Source organism: Balaenoptera physalus (genome assembly GCF_965194825.1).
Source record: "Balaenoptera physalus genome assembly, chromosome: 2".
Lineage (NCBI taxonomy): Eukaryota > Metazoa > Chordata > Mammalia > Artiodactyla > Balaenopteridae > Balaenoptera > Balaenoptera physalus.
In genome coordinates, this window is record NC_138883.1 from 107,814,375 (window position 1) to 107,823,625 (window position 9,251).

The window sequence follows — 9,251 nt, forward strand, 5'->3', positions numbered from 1 at the left end:
TCCCTCCTGCAGCTGAAGGGCACCTGAAATTCGACTCTCCAGCCCTTCCTCCTTCCCTTTTCTTGCCTCATAAGGCCTTGAGGTGAAAAGAACACATATGGGGGCTTTGGACTTCAGAGAGATGTGGGTTTGAGCAAGTCACTTCCTTCCAAACCTATGGGGATGTGAACCGAACACTGCACTTCACCTCCCAACATCCACTTCCCCTTCGGAGCCGCACCAGTAACTTGGGAGAGTTGACCTCAAGTCTAGGGTGGGCCCGATTGGTCCAAGGACAACACCATTCCTCCTGGTGGTGACTGGGTTCTGGGATGGGCTACGACCTGATCTGGCCAAGGAGCTGGGACGAAATGTCTGCTGGAGGCATCGGCCTCTCTCTACCCACCCCCCGACATCGGTGTTGGATCAAGAAGCCGCTTCTGACCACAAGCAGAGCCAGCCGCAGGATGGAACCTACCCCAAGGATGGCAGAGCGAAGATAATCAAAGAATCTGTATATTTGGTGACGTTGTTGATCAACTCTCCTAACTCTAATTCTTCCAGACTTCCCAGTCCCTAACCGCAGACATCCCTGCCATGTTTAAGCCAGCCTGAGCTGTCAACACAGTGTAACTGACCCCAGACAGCAGTCACATGGGGAAAGGCCAGCGAGCAACTGGTCACAGAGTAGGCGCTCAGCAAAGTTTTCTTCCTTCTTCCCTCACACCTACATAAAAGTAACCTTGAGAATGTGTCCCAAGAAAACCCCATCTCCTCCACTTTCAAGAGTTAACTCACATGCTCTCCTGTGAGCCTAATATGGTGCTAGACTCGCGGTAGGTCTTCAGTAAATATTTGAATGACTCTTAACCTGGAACCCACCTCTAGACTGTGATGTTGGCCATGCCTGGACTCCAGGTTATGGCTGGCTTGGTGGGGGTGAGAAGCGGTAACGGATGTGCACGTAGACAACAGAGGCCTCAGTCCTGTGTCAACTCTGGGACGAGCACCTGGAGCACAGGTCCTCCTCGACTTCCTCCACCCCCAGTCTCTCCCTGCTGCTCAGACATCTGTCACTGGTAAGGTGGAGACCTTCTGTGGCCAATCACCTACAAAGCAAACCATCCGAGGAATGTCTGGTATGCAGGGTATGTGGTGTGATGTGGGTTTGTTTTTTCTGTTCATCACTTGGCAAGGAAATCCTCAACTATTTTGTCTGGAGGCATAAGCATGGAGCTGAGGACCCCGGGGGAGTGGAAGTTAGCAGGAGGGAGTAGGACAGCTCTGCCTCTTTTCCTGCATCTGGGACTGCATGGTACCATCCTCTACCTGGTATATTTTGCTCAGGCTCTGGCTTTTTCCTCTGGTCCCCAATGGAAGTCAGGTTGAAATATAGAAGCAGGAGTAGCAACAGGAGGAAGACACTTCCTTGGGGAGGGGAATCACTGAAAGTTACAGGGAGAATAAGACAGGGAGGAGGCTGAGCCATTGTATGACATAGATGCGTGTACTTCACCTTCAGTGTCTAGCTCCTGGGCTTTGTACAGGGGACAGAATTTGGCCTGGGAATCATGGGATTTGGGCTCTGGTTCTAGCTGAATGATCTTGGGAACATTCCTTGACTTCTTGGAACCTCTTTGTTTACATGAGTAAACAGATCTTCTGCCATGATTCCAATTGGCTCCGGGTGGTGGACATCTTTATATTTGACAGTTACCAATATTTTGAGTATTAATTACGTACTAGGAGTTCTGCTAGGTCATTTACAAGTATCGTCATTTTCTTCATCACAGTGAACATTAAGTGCTTAAAACAGGCCAGTCACAGTTCTAAGAACTTTATTTATGTTAACTCATTTAATCCTGGCAACAACCCTACAAGGTAGCTACTAACCCCATTTTACAGATGAGGAAATTGAGGCATAATAAAGTCAAATGCTTTCCCCCAGTCCACACAGCTAGAAAAGAACAAATCCAAGAAGTGAACCCAGGCAGCGTGGCTCAGAATTGTATACTCAACCTCTGTGCTCTATTTTATGTTATTTTTCTTAAAACAAATAGTGGTATTACCTCTATTTTATGGATGATGAGACTGAGAGAAATCATACAATTTGGCCAAGGTTACACAGCTCTTCAGTGGTGGAGCCAAGTACCTAAACCTAGATGTGTCATCCAAAGGTTTTCTGCCATCTTGGACCCCTCTCAGTGGATTAATAAACCCAAAGAGAGAAGACTCTTCAAACACCCAGGATGACCACCACGGCTTGGTGGACTTCATATTGGATAACCATGATGAGGGTGTCAAAATATAATTTTCAAAAACTAAAAACATGACTCTCATACAAATGTATAGTGAACTTGTGTCAAAGATTTATTGAACTCATTGATGAAGGAACCAGCAGAATGACAAGATTCATTCCAAAAGATAGAAAAACATTAATCATTGCTGAAAGAGCCTGCGCTGGCATAAGATTGTTAAATCGATTGATTATCTTATAAGGCAACAAAACTGTAGCCTTTGGGTTGTAATCTGTTCTTGCAGACAAAATCACGGCGCCTCTGTAAGACAAGAATCATTTGCATCCACTTCCGGTCTCCTACAATTAATTTCACATCTCCTTGGAGTAATCCAGCGTTCCGGTCACTGGTAAATAGAAGGTCAAAACAAAAGAAATACATCCTTAGAAAACTCGATAAGCCTCTAATGGGTCTCCATGCAGTTGTTCTTTTTCCTAACTCCAAGTTTTGGATACTTTTTCTAAACCAGGGCACTGAGCCGATGACCCCCCCCCAAGGCTGCTGTAACCTAGAAGAGCACGATATTTAAGATTAGAAGACCACCAGGTTCAAACAGTGGCCCCACCACTTTGTATGCTTATGCAAATCTCTATACTCTCTGAGCCATAGTTGCAACATCTATAAAGATTTTTTTTTAATTAGGATAACAATACCCTCTCTTCCACCTCACAGAATCTTTGTGAGGATCAAATAAGAGTGAATATAAGAGGATGGGGTCAGTCCTTGTTCTGCCTTTTGATTGAAAGGGGTCCAGCCATTGAGCTCAGCCCCTGGATGTGAAGGGAGGCCTTTGATGAAAAGCAGGCTACACTGCAAAGCCCTTAGCTCTCTGGGATGCTCCAGCAAACACTGGTGCGTCCAAATGAGCAGGCATCATCTTCAGGCCGAGCCCACAGAACGAGGATTGCAAGAGACTTTGAAGACCTCAGTCACATTAAAGAGGCAGAACTGCTGTGAAGGCTGTTTGTGACAGTGAAGCTTTGGAGGGACACCTTGATCCCGAGTCATTTCACCGGCCATCCCAGCCTGAGCTCCGCAGCAGGCATCTGTCACAGTCTTGACCAGGGGTTGGCAAACTTCTCCTGTAAAGAGCCAGATGGTGGATATTTTAGGCTTGGCAGGCCACATATTGCATCTGTCGTTGCATATCCTTTGTTTTTATTTTTGTCTTTTACAACCTTTTAAAAATGTAAAGGCCATTCTTGGGCTCCCTGACTATACAGAAATAAGCAGCAGCCTAAATTTGGTCCACAGGCCACAGATTGCCAACCCAAGTGTTACTAGCTTCGGAGGTAAGAGAGCTGCCCCTGAATCCTGTTTTCTTCATGTTGCAGCCGTGTGAGCTTGGGCAAGCTTCCTTTATCTCTCTGAGCCTGACTGTCCTCATTGGTAAAATTCTTTCTCAAAATACTTGCTGCTTATCTGCTATCTGGCCAAGCACAAGAGGCTGAAATAAAATGAAAAAGTCCCTGCATGTCAAAAGAACGTGACAGAAGGCACAGCAGCTTTGCTTGAACCCTATAGTGGTTTGGGCTGCCCTGAGCAGGGGGTCCCAACAGTGGAGTTTGGTTTTGTGATGATGGCCTGGAATCAGGCAGGGCCATGTGACAGCATCCTGAGGACTCCGACTCAGTTTGACCAGGGTGGGTTCCAAGCGCCTGTATTTTTTTTGTTAAAGGCTTCCTCGGTGAGTCTGACCTGCAGCCAAAGATGAGAAACCCCCCCGAAGAGTCTCCCACTTGCCAGTGCACAGGCATCTGCTCCAGGTGGTCTGAAAACTTGTCCATGCAGACAGCCTGGTGCCTCTGCTGGCCTCATTCCCACCTGCATCCAGCTAAGGCCTGGTGTCCTTCAAAGCAAAACCTTCTCCCTACTCCACTGTGGGTCAAACTCCTGCTCAAGCCATCAGCTTGGAAGACTGTTTCTTGTCAAAATCAATAACAAGTGTTTTTCTGAGAGCGCAGAAATGGCAACAGTAGTGGTGGCCAGATCTCCTGCGTGACCGCCTCAGGGAAGGAAGCTGGCCTTTCAGAGGGAGGCCTAATGCGGGCCTGTTGTCTGATGTGCATTAGCCCCCCAGCCCTGATCAGACTCAGAGACTGAGGCTCAGAGAGGTCACCTAGCTGGCTCAAGGCCACAGAGTTAATCAACAATTTTGATTAAGAGAAAAGTGCAATTAACCTCCGGTAAGGATGGTTCCTCCTGTGAATTACACTCCTGCAGTCCTGTTAACACTTCCCTTTATGGCATTTTCTTTATGGCCCTGAGATTAGAACGGTAGAACGCTTATGCTAAGAATTTCCAAGGGGCATTTTTTTTTAACTTTTTTTTTCATTTTTTTTAAATTGGAGTATAATTGCTTTACAATGTTGTGTTAGTTTCTGCCGCACAGCGAAGTGAATCAGCTATACACATACACACATCCCCTCCCTCTTGGACCTCCCTGCCACCCCCCCACCCCATCCCACCCATTTAGGTCGTCCCAGAGCACCAAGCTGAGCTCCCTGTGCTATACAGCAGGTTCCCAGTAGCTATCTGTTTTACACATGGTAGTGTATTTATGTCAAACCTAATCTCCCAACTCATCCCACCCTCCCCTTCCCCCGCTGTGTCCACACATCTGTTCTCTATGTCTGCCTTTCTATTCCTCCCCTGCAAATAGGTTCATCTGTGCCATTCTTCTAGATTCCACTTATATGCGTTAATATACGATATTTGTTTTTCTCCTTCTGACTTCACTCTGTATGACAGATTCTAGGTCCATCCACATCTCTACAAATGACCCAATTTCATTTCTTTTTATGGCTGAGTAATATTCCATTGTATATATGTACCACATCTTCTTTATCCATTCATCTGTCGATGGACATTTAGGTTTTTTCTATGTCCTGGCTATTGTAAATAGTGCTGCAGTGAACATTGAGGTGCATGTGTCTTTTCTCAGGGTATATGCACAGGAGTGGGATTGCTGGGTCATATGGTAGTTCTATTTTTAATTTTTTAAGGAACCTCCATACTGTTCTCCACAGTGGCTGTATCAATTTACATTCCCACCAACAATGCAAGAGGATTCCCTTTTCTCCACACCCTTTCCAGCATTTATTGTTTGTAGATTTTCTGATGATGGCCATTCTAACTGGTGTGAGATGATACCTCATTGTAGTTTTGATTTGCATTTCTCTAGTAATTAGTGATGCTGAGCGTATTTTCATGTGTCTCTTGGCCATCTGTATGTCTTCTTTGCTGAAATGTCTATTTAGGTCTTCCACCCATTTTTTTATTGGGTGGTTTATTTCTTTGATATTGAGCTGCATGAGCTGTTTGTATATTTTAGAGATTAATCCTTTGTCTATTGCTTCATTTGTAAATATCTTCTCATTATGTGGGTTGTCTTTGGGGCATTTTTTTTTTTTTTTTTTAAATCTCAAAGACTCATGGTTAACTCTTATTTAAGAAGCAAATTCCTCATCCCTTCGTGGGAATTCAGACTCAGGGCAACTTGGAGCTGGAGATGCCCAGGTTGTCACTAAGTTGCTTTTATCCAATAAATATGTTCCTGAAAAGGCTGGATAAGTAAAATCATTACATGATTTCAAATTTCTGTGCATGTTTTAGGGTTTTGTTTGTTTTGGTTTTTTTAGAAATAGGAGAATCCTTCTACAAAGAGAATCATTTACCTTTATTTGGTTTGCAAATTCGGATTTTGGCATATTGGGTTTTCTTAATTATGTCTGTAATTTTGGCTGTTTCTTTAGTGACAGTTCCTCATTTCTCACAGATGGAGCTTGTACTTTGTGAAAACCAACTCTTTAGTTCCTAAGATGGAAGCAGCAAATATTTCTTCAGTACCGCTGTGCTAGTTGATGCTGGACCAGATCACATACGCTATCTCATTTATTACTCACAACAATTCTGCAACATGGGTTTTATTGGCCCCATTTGATAGATAAAGAAACTGAGGTACAAGCTCTTGATCTGCTAAAGGATAGAAATGGCTTCCAATCCGGCTTTGTCTGACTCCAAGGCAAGTGCTCTCTCCAAGTCAGGAAGCACAGGGTTTTTCTCATCATTAAAAAACCAAGACAAAGAAACTCCATCCTCCACCCCTGTATCCCCCCCCCCACCGTGCAAACGCCTTCAGTAAATCCAAAGTCTGGGTTGATATGCAAACATTTTACATTAACCGAGCTCTCCTTTTACATAGTGAGAGGAGGAGCTGGGTCAGACACGCAGAGACCACCAGTGTGGCTGTATTCCCCCCGAGCAACTGGGAGCCTGACCAGTCTGGGCCAGTCAGGTCAGCACCCAAGCCCAAGGAGACTGCAGAAAAGAGTGTGTGTGGTCTAATGCCTCACCTGACACTGCTGTCTGCTGGCTCAGTTTCCTGGTCTATAGAATGGGCCTGCTCCTGCTGCCTGCAGAACACCATGACCTGGAGGGAAACAGCTGCCCCCCCTTGTAAGGGGCCCCTCATATTCATGATTCCCTAATCAGTGGATGCCCTCCCAAGGCACAAATCCTCCTCCCCATTACACATACCCTGTGAATTTGGAAGGACATATTAATAATACAATTTCAAACCCAGGCTCTTACCTGAACACTTACATTAATCTCAGTTGAGTTGCTGTTGCTTGCCACCAAATGTATCCTGATGAATGTAGCTTGTATAGTTCTTAGCACAGAGCCTTGCCTTGCATATGGTAGGCCTGCAAACGTTGTCAGCGTTTGTGGTTGTTAATATTGTCTTTGGCTTTGTCTCCCGGGGTCAGTGCGTTGTCTTGCATGGGGTAGGTGGTTGTAGAGGTTGACCAATCTGACCAGCGAACGTGGCCTGAAAGGTCACCTGCAGCTCTGATGCCCCACAGCATAACAATGGCGCAGCCCTGCTCCGGTCTTGGTATTAAATGTAGCTCTCAACCTGCACAGCTAGTGTTGGTGGAGTACGTGCTCTGTGCTTGGGACCAGTGCAGGAATCAACAAGGCTCTCAGGGTGGAGGAAGTTTGTTCGGGACAGGGAAAACCATGGAAGTCTTTCCGGAATGTTCACATATTCATTTAACAAATATTTGCTGAACACTTGCCGTGTAGCTAGGAGGTTAGGGTGCCGGGAAGGGCATGGAATGGAGTCAGGGGACCTGTCTTCATGATCCTGGCTCTGGGGTCCACGAGTAGCTCACCTCCCCTCTCTGAGTCTCAGCCTTTTCAGGGGTAAGAGGTGGGGTGGGCGGGGGAAGGGGGGGTGTGGTTGGACTAGACTGACAGCTTCCACACTGAATTTTCTTAGTGTCCAGGGTTTTCAGGAGGTTACCAGGGGCCTCCTCTGCAGGAACGTGTGCAGGGCAAGGTGAAAGTCAGGACCCCGTGCCTGCTTGGACAGAGCTGCTTTTATGTAACTATAATATAATTATATGTATAATATATACATAATTGTATATATTATATATGTATATATATATTGTATATATTATATATGTATTATATGTATAATATATATATATAATTATATATAATATAATTATATATAATTATATGTATGGGCTTCCATGTATAATTCCACTTGGAAAAGGGTTCTGCTGCTTTAAGAAAGCTTACAAACCAGGCCATCTCCAAGTCCCTTCCAGCCCCGACCATGTGGCAATATTTATGCCAGGCACTGTGTCTTGGGCTGGGGAAGCACAGAGCTGGACCCTGCTATCCGAGAGCAGGACAGGCAGGGAGGCGGGACAGGGGAGAGGCTCCCTGGCCACACAAGAGCTCTTCTGGCCCAGGGAGAACTCCTTGGTGCCCACACTCTCCCGGGGGGAGGGCACGTCCCTGCGGAGGCTGCAGGGCCCAGGAAAAGTGCAGCTGTGGGCCAGGAATCTGGAGACCTGACTTCCAGTGCCAGCTCTGTCCGCTCCTCTCTGTGTCATCTTGAGCAGGTTGTGAAAACCCCTCTGAACCTCGGTTCTCTTGAGTCACAGGCTCCTTTTGAGAACAAAATAAGAGGGTGAACGTGGCACTTGACACACAAATGTTAATATCATTGTAAAAGGAAAATCAAGGTGGAAGGATCCATTTGAAGCCAGCGGACTACAAGCTACAGATCTGCACCCCTGGGCCCAGCGAGAGACACCACCTGGTAAAGCCGTGGCGGCAGATATGCCCTGATCCCAGTAATGAAATGCTGTCTATAAGGGTTAAGTGTCTTTTCTTCCTAAATAGCTTATGTGCCATGACTGGCAATGTCCGGGCAGACTTCAGTCACCTTAGGCCTCCTATAGCCTGTTATTGCATGCATTTGGGGGATGGCAACGAAATGGTTAAAAACCAGGCTGTGTATTCAAATCCTGCTCTGCCACTTAATAACCTTTGTGCCTTGGTTTCCCCACTGAGAAGAGAGGAATAGAAATAGGGCCTATGTCAGAGAGTTATGGTGAAAGTTAAATGCACAAGTACACATAAATGTCCTAGAATGGTGCCTGGCCCATAGAAAGGGCTCAGTATGTGTTAACCATTATGATACTATTTGTACACTTGTCTGTCTTTTAGCGTAGTACATGTGAGAGCTCAAAAATATCAGTGTAGTAAATGAATAACAGCTAATGTTTTTGTCATCCCTTTTGAAAGCACTTTGCACATATTAACTTATACAATCTTTTTTTTTTTTTTTTTTTTTTTAAATTTTTTTTTTTTTTTTTAATTTATTTATTATTTATTTATTTATGTCCGTGTTGGTCCTCGTTTCTGTGCGAGGGCCTTCTCCAGTTGCGGCAAGCGGGGGCCACTCTTCATCGCGGTGCGTGGGCCTCTCACTATCGCGGCCTCTCCTGTTGCGGAGCACAGGCTCCAGATGCGCAGGCTCAGCAGCTGTGGCTCACGGGCCCAGTCGCTCTGCGGTACGTGGGATCTTCCCAGACCAGGGCTCGAACCCGTGTCCCCTGCACTGGCAGGCAGACTCTCGACCACTGCGCCACCAGGGAAGCCCCCAACTTA